At 29.2% G+C, this 15,619-nt stretch overlaps 1 non-coding gene across 1 annotated transcript; it reads left to right on the top strand.

The window, feature by feature from the left end:
• Positions 1 to 12,460: 12,460 nt before the first annotated feature.
• Trnal-aag lies at positions 12,461 to 12,542 on the top strand. The gene has a single exon. It is a non-coding gene; the product is annotated as a tRNA-Leu (tRNA).
• The last annotated feature ends 3,077 nt before the right edge of the window (positions 12,543 to 15,619 follow it).

Below are 15,619 nucleotides of genomic sequence, written 5' to 3'. Positions count from 1 at the left end.
AGACAAATCTAAATGAATGCTTTTGTTTACAGTACCTTTAATACCATATATTATTATCTAGTATGCACATAATACCTATATATTTCAAGTGATATATAATAGTGTACTAATTATATCAAAATTTATATTATTAATTTAAGAGTGTAGTTAATAGTGCTTTAAGAATTTGTTTAAATAAAAAATGAAATTTTTATAAAACTTTTACATAACAATATATAAGATATTATAAGATACTTGCATATAAATATAAAAAAAATATATTTTTTATTATACGCTTATTAAAAAATACTCAGCTGTTCTAATTAAGACATATTATATGTATACGTACACGTCAGTTGTGTTCATAATTCCAGTTTCACAATTATTGGGCAAACCCAGATATGTGAGTTCGATAACTGTAGTCGAAATTATACGAGAAAAAACATTGTCAACCGCAGATAAGCGATAGTTTCTCTTCTGAACGGGTAAATCCCAGCATGAACTATGTGTTGCTAAATTTTAATAATCAAATTATTGTTTATTTGTTTAGTTGAATGAATTATTATCTCGTTGAAGAGGCTTAGCTGCACTACGACCTTCACATGTGATAAGGAAAATTCGATGTCTTTGATGTGATTAATTCAATGCTTTAACTAACAAAAATCCAAAATTCAAGTTGAAAAATTTTTTCGCCATTTCAGCAGAATTCTTGATACCGTTGGCCTACATTTTGATTAAAATTTAAATAAATTCAATACATATTACATATTATTAATACATATTATTATTTAAATCTTAAATTTTAAATGTGGAAGAATTGTGTTCTTTTGTTGAAGTAAATTGCACAGATTACCCACAATGAGTAAGCGATTCATTTCTTGAAAGTATGTTAATTTGAAAAGTGAAGTACAACATATTGGATATATCACAAAGTTTATGTCTTTTAATAGTTTTTAAAATATTTTTTTCGTTGAATTTTGCATAGTCATTTAAATAATACTTTCATAATTAAATATTCGTAAATTCGAGTAATCACACAGTAGAAAAAGATAATCGTAACAATTTGAGTTATATTACATATGCAGATTATTCAGAGGAAATATAGCATCTAAAACCATGGAGTTTAATCATGCATTGAATCTTTTATAAAAAGGCTTGGTTTTGCTATGCTGATAGCGCTTGTGATTCCTATTAACATTATTTCCAAAAGTAGTTAAAATAAAGTAGGAAATAAACTGAGAACTAAACCCCAGTGGAGTATAACATTGCAGTTATGGCTGAGCTTTTATGTTGCTTACAAATTCTAATTGACTAGAAGGCAAATCAAAGGAAAGTCGAAATGTTTGCTGTTGAGAATATTCTAAGTTCAGAGGACTATAGAAACTCTCGATTTAGTAGCCTCTTCCTAGCTCAAATCAGTGCCATACAGTCTGTGACTAGAGATCTGATTTGTCTCCAAACAGAAACAACATTTTGTTTTATCTGGAAAGCCCCAACCTGTTAATATCATACGCAGGCCGTGATGATGCATCAGGTATTCTATATTGGGTTATACACTTAGTGCGAAAGAGATTTTGATATGTCATTCATTACTTCAATGAAATAATACATTTATTCATCACTTTAGCTACACATGCTTTGCAACAATTGCTTAAGAGCAGCTATAACTGCTCCTGTTAGTCGACTTCATCTAATCCGTGAGTTTCGCTCTTATCGCCTTATCGCTCTTATCGGACAGTTAATCATTTCTAACAATTTATTTTGTTTTATTTGTAGTTAAATAAAATTTAGTTTTAGTAATTATAGATGAATTCCAATATTAATGGAATGGTATTCAGGGAAACATATTTTTTATAAAGACAAGTTACATATGTATTTGCCTTTATGCAGGTATACACATATATACATATGCAGTGTTACTCTAAACACTATAAGCCGTATCACTAGTATCTCATCCGCAACTACCATCGAGACACTCGGTCTATCATTCTGGCGATCGAGTGGTGAAAAATATGTGCAACTGTTCGCAGCGGTTCAGCTGGTTATTGTGCACTACTCAATATGATCTTAAGTATCTGATAACTTAGTAGCTTACTGCTTAAGTACAAAAGAATTATTTAAAAAGGTGCTTTTAAGGCTTATTATATTCACTGTTTTGTTAATGGGAGTAAAAAGTCTTAATGATTCATATGTGTTACGTCTGCATTCCTGTCGCCCTGGCTCATCACTTCACCACGCCCAACCGTAACACCGCTACTGCTTAAATGGATAAATTCAGATAATTTCCCGTTTGATTTTTTCACACATTCTTAATAATAAATATATACTATACAATCATTTTATACCTTATTTATATGAGTTAATATAATATAGAGTGAGAATGTATCATTTACAGGAAATTGTATAATATAATTTTTAATTGAAAAAAGATTAATTTAATTAAATTAAATTTGTAAACAAAAAAATAAATATTTGGGATAGAAATAGTTCAATAAATAACAATGTTTTTGCAAATACATTAATTATTTTTAATATTTTATAAAACATAATTATATAAAAAATTTGATAACAAATTTGATAAGACTCAGGATTATTGAGTAATATAAATATAATACGAATAGTTAAAATTTAGTGCATACTCTGACAAATAAATAATTCGAAGAATTATATTATCAGTTTTGTACTTATTTACGTTTCTCTATATGGGAATACAATTCGGAAATTGTTTCGTAGATGAGTACTCATATTTTATGTATAAATACCCAATAAAGCAATATGATTAAGAGATATTTCATTAATAATATGAATTTATTAAAAACATGAACAAAAAATATAAACAAATCATTTTGATAAAAATTGTACGGAAGAAATAACCTTTTACGGAGAACTTGTTTATTGTTTTTTTTTTGTAATTTTGTTTATTTTGTTATTATGTATATTGTTGTTGTGATATTGTTTATTAGAATTCTCAAGAGAAATCAACTGAATGCATTTTAATTAAAGCAAATAAATAAAAAAAACAAAATAAGTTACATATTTGCTTACGTTAAGAACCTAAGAGGAAATATAAAAACCAACTTAGGCTGTTGAATAATATTAGTTGTATAAAAGCATTAAAAGCGTAAAGATTGGAAGAGAGTAAATACCCGTTTAAAAACAAATACTTTGTTTTTGCTGACTAATTTAATTAATTCAATTAACAATTCATATATTATAAGTGCGAGTCAATTGTAACGAGAAAATTTTTAAGCGCGGAAATAAATAAAAATGTCGTTAAAAGTTGCGCTTAGAAGTATGCTGCGATTGTCGGTGATTTTGCTGATAATGCTCTGTGTGCACGTCACTATCTTTAATTGTCCAAAAGGCTATGTTTTGGCTGCTGGTCGTTGTCGAAAGTTGGCTTAAAGATGTCGGAGAAGAGTTAGATTTTAATCGTTATATATAATAAGTGTATTTATTAAATTAAATTAAGCGTTTATTTATGTAAAAATACATATTTAAGAAGAAAAATATATAAATATATTTTTAAGAAAAAAAATGATTATTCTTTGCAAATGAATAATTTGATAATAGCAAAAAAAGCCATATATACATGAATTGGTCATCTATCACGTTGTTTTGTGACATTGTTTTGGAAATTTACAAAAAATGTTCATGACATTTTAATATTAGTGATATTTAATACGTCAACAACTAAGACTCATCGAGGCATTACTTTCAATTATTAGTCATTCAATAAAATTTAAAAGTATGTTAATTTCATATTGATTTAAGCAAGATCAATTTCATTTTTTGAAAATTAATCTTCTTATGGAAAATCCACATTAAGTACTTGCTATGAAGCTGTAATTGGTGTACAGATATGTATTTATAAACGTATATATATGTAAAAGGTTGTTATTAGATAATCGGCTACTTTACAACTTATTGAAATTAATTAATATACATATATTAGAAAACTTTAATTAGAGGGATAATTTAATAGTTTACTAATTTTCGTTAACACTAATTCGAAGGAAGAAGCATTATAAATATAATATGTTATATGTAAACAAAATTAAAATAAAACTTTAAAGGTTTCTAATATGTACAATATGTTAATTAATTCATTTAGCTTTACAGTAGGCGGTTAGCTCGTCACCACCTTATTTACTACTGGGTCGATGAACTCATTTGATATCTGATATGCTAATTAAAATAAAAAACAACTGCTTTAAGATTTTTAAATAAAAACTTTTATTTATAATATATTATTAATAATTATTATTTTGAATTCATTTGCCAGCAACAATTCACATTATTAAATTAAATTTATTTCATTTTTCTTGATGCGGGGATTTTAAATAATTAAATTCATTTTTCACTCAAGCTAGCTTACGGCAATGATTTTTGACCCGTGTATAGCCGGGTAAACAACTTGGAAGCACTTCTAATACACTGTAAAGCGGTTGGTCGTTTTTTTGATCATTATTTTGAGATTCTTGGGATTCATTTGTAATTCCTTGAGTTGGTAAGCACATCGAAGTGGCAACAAATAATACCATAAAAATTATTCCAAAATTGAGAAAACGCATTTTGATTCACGATTTCAGCACTTGCGGCGTTTGAGCAATCGTTGGCACTTTATACTCTAATCAACTTTTGTTAACAAAACAATAACCTCAACTGACGCTTTATTGTGGTATTGTTAAGTGTTGGCTTACTGTGATTCACCACACGGAAAGTTTTGATCAAACAAAAGCTTAAGCAATTAATCGTGTTTTTATTGCAAATGTTAAAAAAAAGCTTAAAAACTTGCTTGAGAACTCAATAACAATGCATTCTTGTTTTAAACTTGAAAGTTGTTTTTATTTTTGGTTTAAACTCACAGAGTGGTGAGTATTGTGTGGTAAGTAAGTGGTGAATAAGAGTTGAGTACTTAGAAAAATCTTCAATATATACTATTTTGGAAAATTGATATATTCTTTTTATATATAAAACAATTCATATTATTATTCGAAATTCATTTTGAAATAAATTTATATATGTTTAGCATATAAGGTTGACAAACAATATATTCACCTTTCAAAATATATTTTTGGATATATAAGACTCAATATAACTAAGTGCCCAAAACGTATAGTGCCGCTAGAACTATCGTTATAGGATAGTTTCTATTTTGCGGTGAAGATAAGATGGCTAGAGGATTCTCTACAGGGATAGTGGAATAGATTTTGTATTCGCGTTATTCCCTTGTTCTTTTGAATAACAGCAATAATTAATAATACCGTAATATTTGATGCAATAAGTTGGCTATTTCAAAGAATATTTACAGAGACAACGGAGTGGATTTTGTGCCATTGTTCCTTTGAATAACAATCATAATCATTTATAAGGTGATATTTGGCTGTTTATGTGGCTTTCTATACGGAAAATAAAAATAACTTCGTATTTTGTGATTTCTTATCCCAGCATTAATATATTAATTAATTAATTTGGTACTTGCAGTCTTAAAAAATTATTTACGATTACTTAAATATAAGAAATAATGCCAATACTACTTATGAAGAGTATTTGGCCATACTCATAACAATTGTATGGTCCGCCAAAAATTCAATTTATTAAGTAATATAGTTTTTGATGTAGTTCACTCATTTTTGAAATCTCTCCAACAATTATTAACAATAGAATAATATTTGATATAATAAGATGGCTATTTAGAAGACACCCTACAGAAACAGAAAACACCCTGCAGTTGATTTCGTATTATTATTATTATAGATTACAACGATAGTTAGTAATTAGGTGGTACTTGGAATAATAAAGCGTAAACAATCTCGTTTATTGTATCTTTTTAATTTCAATTCTAAAGAGATGAAACCTTACATTGATAATATTGCAATAAATTAATATATTTTTATATACATTTTATAATTTTAAACTACATCATGCGTTACAAAGTGATTCATTTTGCTTTCTGATTACCTTTACCTAGAAAACATACTGTATTTTCATTGTTTTTTGTTGGACTAAAATGGTTGTGGGTTATAGAACCAGTCGCTTATTTAGAAAGAAATGCATATAAAGCTCCCACATGAAGAAGCCAACCCACTTTTACATGCCGTTACTTCAGCATAAATGCATGCAGTAGCAACTTACGTTTAAATGAGTCCCCAGTGATAACATTTTATTTATTAACAATTTATGCGGCACACTTAAGGTCAGGACATGAGTTTAAATGGGAATATACATACGAATTGCCATTAAATTGGCAGCAAATAGTAGAGCAACACGAAAATATAAAGTACAAATGAATGTTAGAAATGAAATTATAATAAAAATAAAATTGAAGTGCAGGCAGGAGTGCAAACGCCCATCCTAACTAAGCACTTTGTGCTTCAAATAAAATTTACTCAGAGAAGAAAAAAAAACAAATTATAGAAAATCTTTAAGAAAGGCAATCAGTAATTTCAGCTCATCAGCAACTTCATTAATGTTGCAGAGCACAACAGTTTTATCAGCAGCAATATCAGTAACAGCAGTTACAGTAGCAACATGACAACAACAACAACAACAACAACAACAGCAACACCAGGCAAGTCTAATGCCAACAAATAATAATAAATTCGATGACGATTTCTGTGGCGGCGACCACAGATGGCAATCGATGAAAATTGATGCTTTTGCGACATGTTTGAGTGGCTTAAATGCTGACTTGCACATGCCAAATTACGCCAACACCTCCAACTGTGCCCCAAAGTTATACATCCGTGATACTCGTACTCGTACCCACTTATTTGGTGCTTGCTTAGGTGAAATGTGGAAATGTGGCGAATGTGCCAGATATTTGGTGCCTTTTAATAAAATTTTGTTGTTGCTTGTTAAGGAATTTCGAATCAAATTAAGCACGTTTCGGAAATGTATTTAATATTAGCGCCATGGCTGCTGCTTTCATTATTCTTTCCTTCACTTTTTTCCAACAATTCATTAAGTTACTTTAACACACTGAATGGGATATGTGATATTTAAGACTTTCAAAGCAGTTGAGCCATAAAGACTTTCTCAGTGTTTTTCATTTGAAAATCATTAGTTTTGAAAATGTTTTCAAAAACTTCTGGCAACAACAATTTTAATTTATAGGAGCAAAAATAACAATGTAAATGCTTGTAGTAATGCTGCCAAATGACAGGTTAGGTCGTACGGAAACAAAGTTTACCGGTAAAATTCTGGCTTTGTGGTTTACCCTTATTTATACATGAGAACTCTCGTTCAAGCATAATCTCTATAATTTGCATAACGCAGTTTTTACTTATATTTTTAGATGTTTTAGTTTTTCCAATTTCAGCTGAAACCGCGGCTATTTCCACACTGATATATTGATATAAAACATATCAATGGGTTGATTTGTGCAATGTCCACATATTTGAGAAAATCCTTGCTTTTTGCTATTCGCTTATTTTCTGCAGTATTGCAAAAAGAATAATGACTCGCATTCAGAATATCTAAACTGTAAAAACTGAACATTTTGAGAATGTTCTGAGCTCTCAGAGAGCTGAAGAGCAACTCTAGTTGTTTCACAGCTTCTTCAGCTATGGCTAAACTTTCAATGTAAGTTTTACTTAATGGCATTTAGAGCGTCTCAAGCAGCACCATTCTTTGAAACGGTAAGTAAACACATTAAATGGTTACTTTACCCAATGTCATACCAATATAGCTGTCAAGAAAAGACCTGGTTTTTTACCTTTTACCTTGAATGTGATACCTTGAATGTGAGCATCTTTAATTTGTGTAATAATGACACAATATTTTCTAAAAGTAAGAGGAGACACTTATACATCCCTCCTTCAATGTGTGGATTTAGATTCAATCGATTTGTTCAGATGAGAAATATAACAAATTTTCAAACCTCTTATAAAATGTTTTAAAAGTTGCTACAAACGCACCATCATCATTATATATTGTAATAGATGGGCAGCCACAGAGTGTGAGTTTTTTAGGTCACGAGAGAGCGTCATGTCCCCATTAACTACTGTGGTAATAGTAGCATTTAAGTAGTTCTTTCTTTGTTGACTTAAATACATAAAGCATTTACATTTAGTTAAAGAATACAATTTAATACGAAAAGTACCACATGACTGTAGGCGTCTGACAGAAAATCAGTTGGGTATTCATATTGTATATATAATATATATACCATTTTTTTGCAATAAAAATTCTCCTTCTGATCTCCAGCATAACATAATTGTTGTTCTTTATGGTGATGGCAAGATAGGTAAAATCGTTAACATCATTGAAAGTATAGCTATCAGAAACTATCAGCTCGCCACCACCGACTTATATTTTAAGACCATTTCTGAATTAATTTTTGAATTATTTGGAATAAAAAATGAGGCTAACACACAGACATCAAATTTTCTATAATTCGTTAAAACATTTTCACATACCTCTCTTACACACCAGAAGCTTCCTAGTATTTCCTGGTACAACACAAGGTGGTGTTAAGCATAGAATACATTTTTCCACAGCCTTGCCTTGCCATAGTTGAGTTACGTTACTCATACAACGTGTGTACCCGCAAGGAATTCCACCTAACAAAAGAATTTCGTGTACGTATTTTACGTATTTGTTAAATTGTTATTATTGTTGCTATGCTGATATGCTGCTGTGCTGCTATGTTGCTATGTTGCTGTACTTTTCGTAGTCATTGTTGCTTGGGTGTAGCAATAAACAGGAATAAATGCTTTTGCTAAACTTTTTGCTATTCGATTATTGCGAACTGCTTCCGTGGCAGCAAAATACACCTATGGTTAAGATACTAGAATAACATTCAGCTTAAGATAAAGTTCAAGTGAAAATTGAAGATATTTCTTGCTTTACTCAATTCAATGAAATTATATCAAAAAAGACAAACCAAACGTAAATCGATTTGTAAAATTTTGTTGAAGTAACCGGTAATCGGTTTCTGCATATGTCAGTAAGAGAGAATATAATGTTGCATTTAAGCAGTAATGCGAATTGATTATATATATATATATTGTATATTTAAAATTTTAATAAAGTTTATCAGAAATTATATACAATTAACTATTTTTTCTTAATGTCTATATTTCTTTAATAATCGTAGTTGATATTTAACGATCATAGATCTCTGGTTTCAGGGTTAATAGGTATAGGCAAGTAAATCAACAAAAAATTTTGCTTCAATTTTGTAAATTGTATTAATTAGACTTAATTAGTTGGCACTATCATTTCACATATAGATCTCCAATTATCAGCGATATTGTGCTAGTGTTGTAATAACTTTGGAAATGATTTTTTGTAACGTTGATGTTTTTATAAAAAATGTTGGTAATTTATTTTAGAATCATTGAATAATATTAATATTTTTTAACTGCATCCTTTCATAGATCACATAAGAGTATGAATAAATATATATGCTTTGTTGATTTATTATTTATAAAAAAATGGAATTTAATAATTTAATAATAATACATAATATAGGCAGTCATATGAGTTCGTTGTGTCAAAGAGAGCTACATCAATTTTAAGCACTTTTTGGTTTAAATGCAATTCGTAATTTTATACAATTATAATTATGATGATACTTTTAGTGATAGAAGTCGACTTTGAGCTCGAAAACAACTATCAACGCTTACCTTCTCATATAAAAATAGACATAATTAAAGTCGTACTTTCGTTGAAAGTTACCTAATTTAATAAAATTCCTTGAATACAGTGCTGAAAATAATGATAAATTGATAAGTTACTGCGACAAAAATATCGAAATGACATATCGTGATATTTATGTACAAAGTAAAAAAGTACACTTGGTCTATAATGAAGAATATATAGATACAGAGTTAACACGCAAACAAATGAAAAGATAACAAAAACAATAAATATTGAAATGAAATGTTCCGGGACTGACTTTAGCAAAGTTCGACAGCTAATGTTCGTCATGTAAAGATGGTATAATAAACTTAAAAGGTAATTTTTTTTCGTGGATAGGTAAGCATAACCATACAAAAATATCCATACTTGTTTCTAAAAAACATGAGGTCTGAACATTTTTATTGAGCAACACTGTCTATTTCTATAGTTGTCAAATGTTTAATTTGGAGCAGCAATTTCACATTGCATCACATGGTTCTTTTAAATGTGAAGTTAATGAATTGTTAAATTTATATTACTTAAACTAAATGTGTTAGCTATATAATAACTTCTTTCTGTAATAAAAGAAATAAAAATATTTTAAAATTTAAAAATACAAAATATAAAATATAAAGTCTTTTTTACCATAAATTTATGATTAATCATTTGAGCTCACATAAATATAACACTTTTATTACGAATAATTTTCATGCCTTTAATTTGGTTACTTTGGATGATTTTTTGCAGCACTAAAAACACTCTTTGCACCTGCATCAACGCATCGTAACATTAGTTTTTCTAGTTGCTGCATTTCGCCGCCTTTACCACAAACAAATACGATTAAATGTGTGGAAAATTTCGCATTTGTTACACTCAAAGGATAAGATGCATATGTGCGTCCGGATAAGCTACTCAAAAGCCAGAAAAGAATCTGACAGATACTCAACTCAGTTCACATATCCGTAGGCAGAGTGTGTGTCATATTAGTTGCCACTGTGGCAACAAAACCATAGCAAAGGTGCAAAATGCTCCTAAAAAGGAAAAATAAGTAATATGAGAAACTGAAGGAGTTCTGAATTTTAATTTCCATGCATCCCTTTGCGTTTTGTATGCAAAATATTGTGGCTTTTTTGGAGAAATACAAATGCAAAATAAAGAATAAAAGAATCGGACATGAATGGAATATATTGTAATTTAATTTTGTGGTTAATAAATATTTATTCAAAGTTCATATTAGATGCTTATGATATATATATGCAAAATTATTTTAGGACGATATGAAAAATTCGGATATTGGAATATCTATTTTAATTTTCTTGAAAGCTTTTTGCGTATAAAATATTTTGAATATTGAATATTTGGGAAAACTTGATCAAGGAGATTTAGAATATATTTACCATAAAAAGTAGAATAAAAAAATAGTATTAAAGTCATTATACTATTTGTGAAATACTTTTCAAGTTATAATAAATAGCATTTAAAAAAAATTTTTCCAAAAGAGAAAATAAGATTGGAAAAAGTTTAATAATGATTGATTAGATTTTAGAATATAAATTATATCGTATATAAATGAAAGTAGTTTATTTTGTTTTCTTTTCTCATGCCATGATTCAGTGCTGGCATTCGTGATAAATTCAAATTTTGTAAATATTGAAAACAAATCAAGGATGTGGAATCTTCAAAAGCTCCTGATAGCCCGCGCTTCTAGATGGTACGATTCGCAACCAAGGCTTACTCTTTGACTTGATATGTGTGCCTACGCACTAAGCCTCATTCTAACATCCTGCCTCTTCTAACCATAGATCCCACACATACAACTGAACTAAACGTATATCTTTTTAGACTATGATAATTGTCGACATATTTTTTGTTGTCGCAAAAGAAGTTATTTTGAGAGCTTTAGGATTTTGATATTGGCTTAAGTCCTCTTGAGTAGTTTTTGTGCAATATTTCTAGCTATTGTTGCAACTATAGCTTATTTATAACGGAGACTCTTGTACGGTTTTCTTATAAGGGCTAAAAAGTTTATTTTTTCATGAGACTTTTTCAGCTTCGGTCCAATTTACATTTGGTAGTCCAGGATTGAAGAGATTTTATGGTTATCTAGTTGTATTATTTTAGTGTTCAAATATGCTCAAATTCTTTTTAAGTTTTACTTCGAATATGTTAGACTTAAAATTTCTTTAACTTTTTTGCAGTCCAGCTGTTATATACTCCATATTATATAGATAATAATAGTACAGCTATATTTGGGTTGCCAATTAATCATTTATATTATAGAATATATTAATAGATAAAGTAGTTTGATATATACCATAAAGTATTGCTAATATTTGTATGTTTTATATGTTGGCCCCTTTGCAATATTTCTATACTGGCTGTATTTAGAGTTCTTCAAAATTAAACAGTGTACTTCTTGACCGGGTTTGTACTATATAGCGTAATTTTATATACAAAAATAATATATAAGTATTATTATACCCGAACTTATTAAAAAAATTAACTTTAAATTAGAAATATTTGTTTTATACATACTAAAACTACTATTACATACATTTAAAATAATTTGAAGAATATAATTAAGTCAAATCGCAATGATAATGAACTATTATCACGTAGTGTTATGCTAATATCAACAAATTAAGTTCACACCCGCCTACTCACTTAATCGATACTCTCAACATGGGTGTGTGTATTCTTAAAGAAATTCTTATAAAGAATTCAGATTTTTCTTAGAAATAAAACTATTTAATGCATTTTGTAAGTAAAAATATAATACAAGAATAAAAATAGATCAGTTAAGCGTAGAACAGATATAAAAAAATTGTCTCACTAAAAATGCCACGTAAGCGGTAGCGTGGCCGAGCGGTCTAAGGCGCTGGTTTAAGGCACCAGTCTCTTCGGGGGCGTGGGTTCGAATCCCACCGCTGCCAAATAATATTTTTGTGCATATTTTGCATAAAATCTTACCAGTTCTTATATTTTCGCAAAGAAACGTAAAGCAGCGATGTGGCAGCAGGTGAAATTAACCAATATCAGAGGCGATACCATTACAGAACTACAAACTGTTATTACTCCTGCGGTGCATTCCAGCACATTACAAACATGTAGCTATGATTTGTATGTGCTCTCGACACATGGAATACATGGCCTTCCTGTAACCACTTTAGTTTGGTATATGTTTCCTTAAATTTTTATTGCATTTTTGTGCCTCCGTATGAGATTTATGTGATCCTTGAATTTATGGCAAATTTGCTATAAAAATTTCAACTCACGAGCGCAATTGTGTGAAATTATAAAATTTTCTGAAGATAAATTGTTGTTGAAATTTTCTTACCAAAGTTATAAAAACTAAAAATTATAATAAAAAAATATATTCAACCAAAATAACATAATATTTCTCTATGCCGCATTATGTGGGCGGTTTAAGCATTTATTCGCTAGTATGTATATGCAAAAAATTGTATATTTTTCTTAAGATAATACAACTTTAATATTACTTCATTCTTTTTATTTCTATATTATTTCTGCAAGTCTAGCAAATTTGAAAACAAACTGAAATTTCAAACAGATTTCACAAAGTGGATTCGAAAAAAGGGTCAATAAAACCCTTAAAGAATAACTACATTTAAGCAATGAAATAGTAAATGAAATATTTTATGCCTAAGTGGCAAGTTATTTATTCTGGAAAAGTAAAGTAATTCAAAATGAAATCATTTTTAATTACATAAATTAAGTGAGTTATGAACTAACCATACAGCTTTTCTGGATACCACCAAATATCCATTATCATTAGCCGTAATTGTTTCTTTTAGAGTAACAAAAAAATATCTGCAACTTACGAAAGAAAACATGTGAACTAAGAACAACAGTGCTCTTAAAATCTTCAGAGTTAGGTTTTACTCGCAAATAGTTTACTTCGTAAGTTTCAGTGCAGTCAAGTTCAAAAATCAATCTATTGTGAATGTTCACTAGAAATATGTTGCCAAACTTCAGATATCCGTTGAAATCATATGAGCATTTCATTCACTAATAAATTTAAATATATAAATTAATAGTTTAAATTAAATATATAATATAAAAATGCTAACCATTGCGCTTTTAATTTTCATATTGTTTTCTTTTATTTAAATAAATTAATTAAACAATTTTTTTATTTCTTATTGTGCACAACATATTTTTGCATTTAACTTATTTTAAAATTAATGCCAATTTGTTTCAACTAGACTTAATGTTGTTTTTTTACAACTCTGAAAGAAAAAATTACGGATATTGCTTTTATGGAATAAACCAATAGGTTTATATATCCATATATAATTTTTGTACTGCAAATATCAAAAATAACACCCTGTCAAGTTTGAGATGTCTGCTTGCATGTTAACACACTAAATTAATATCAATTGATAAGTATTAATCCTATTGAAGTAAGACTTAATCTTGATTACTTTATAAGAGTATCGGAAGCTCACACTATCTTTTAATTACCAACAAGCAATAAAAAATGTTAATGTTAGTTAAATGCCACATGATTTGGAGTAAGAACTACTTACATTCGAATTCGCAACAAATATAGAGTATTAAAAATAGAGTACTAAAAGTATTAAAAATAAAGTATTAAACAATTTATGTATATCGTATATTTTATCGTATCTCTATGTCCATATTATATTCAACAGAAGATATATCACTAAACCAAAACAACAAACGCAACATCAACAAAAATTGAAATCTTCAAATTTCTTTTACTGCACTTAACCCTTTAGTGTTTCACCTTGTAAAATTTTCAAAAATCAGAACAACTCGACACCTTTTTAATTGTTCCACAGCAATTAAAACTGTTTTTCAAGTGCTCTTGAGATGTTAAGTTGCGATGTTAAGCCGCTTCCTGCTGGCGTGTGCACACCGGTGCACGTTTAACGAATAGAATTTTAGCTCATGTAATGGCGTTAACGCCTAAACTTGCACAGGATAACGCCAGGATAAGAGCATTTACATAAGTGGCAACGACAAAACGCAACAATAAAACCAGAAGCACAACATCATCGACAATGAGGAACGATAAAGTACTTAAGTCGAAAATTCTCCGAGCACTTGTGTAGGGGAGGGTTCAGATGAGTGGCAAATGCGAGCATTGCAAAAATATTTTATACGAATGGAAAAAAAGGTTTAAGACAATAAAATTCAACAATTATTATTAATTTGACAAAAAGAAAAGATAGTGGCAACAAGAAAGAAGGATGAGTACCACATAAAGTAGAATTTTATATATTTTATAACTTTTTAATTACTGGTCTGATGAAGTTCAAATATGTTGACTAATTGGAATAACATCTGTAGTGAGAAGAGTGTAAAATGCGAAACGACAAAAAATCTATTTAAGTGCACAGGTACTTCATAATTATGAAAAAGTACTTCAACAATCTAAAATTAGTTGCAGAAGAACATCGTTTTAATATTCAATTTTAATTATTCATTAAGTGCTTAACTTAATGAACGAACGATCTGTGAGAGAAACTAACAAAAAAACATGAAATTTTCTAGTAATAATAAAAGCACTAGTAATCTACAAGATATGTTATTCCAGTCTGCGGAGAACCATAAATGATACGTTTTTCTGCTTCTTTCTGGAGTTTGACACTTCGCAGAAATGGAAAACGGTTCGAGAACTCTTCTAAAGACTAAAATGGTCAAAATAAAACTGAGCTCAAATTAATCAATAGTTTCCAAACTGGATACGCTTGCGTTAATCATCACCTTTTAGAAATAAAGCTTAATCCCGCCAGCACCAACAGAATCTGTGAAATACAGAGGGAAACTTTACTCCCTTCTCAACATATTTGCTCAAGTCATGCGATTTCCAGGAATCGAGTTCAGTACCTTCATTGAATGGGTGAAGTCTGGAATTTGATACCCAGAGAAACTGTAAAGTTTGCCAACAACCTTAGTCCAGGTTGATTAAGGAACTCTCTTCAGGAATAACACAACAGATTCTATTTGTCAAGTACCATTG

This window comes from Teleopsis dalmanni, chromosome 2 (genome assembly GCF_002237135.1).
Source record: "Teleopsis dalmanni isolate 2A chromosome 2, ASM223713v2, whole genome shotgun sequence".
NCBI lineage: Eukaryota > Metazoa > Arthropoda > Insecta > Diptera > Diopsidae > Teleopsis > Teleopsis dalmanni.
The sequence above is the reverse complement of the archived record's forward strand: the minus strand, read 5'-3'. Positions and strand labels throughout refer to the sequence as shown.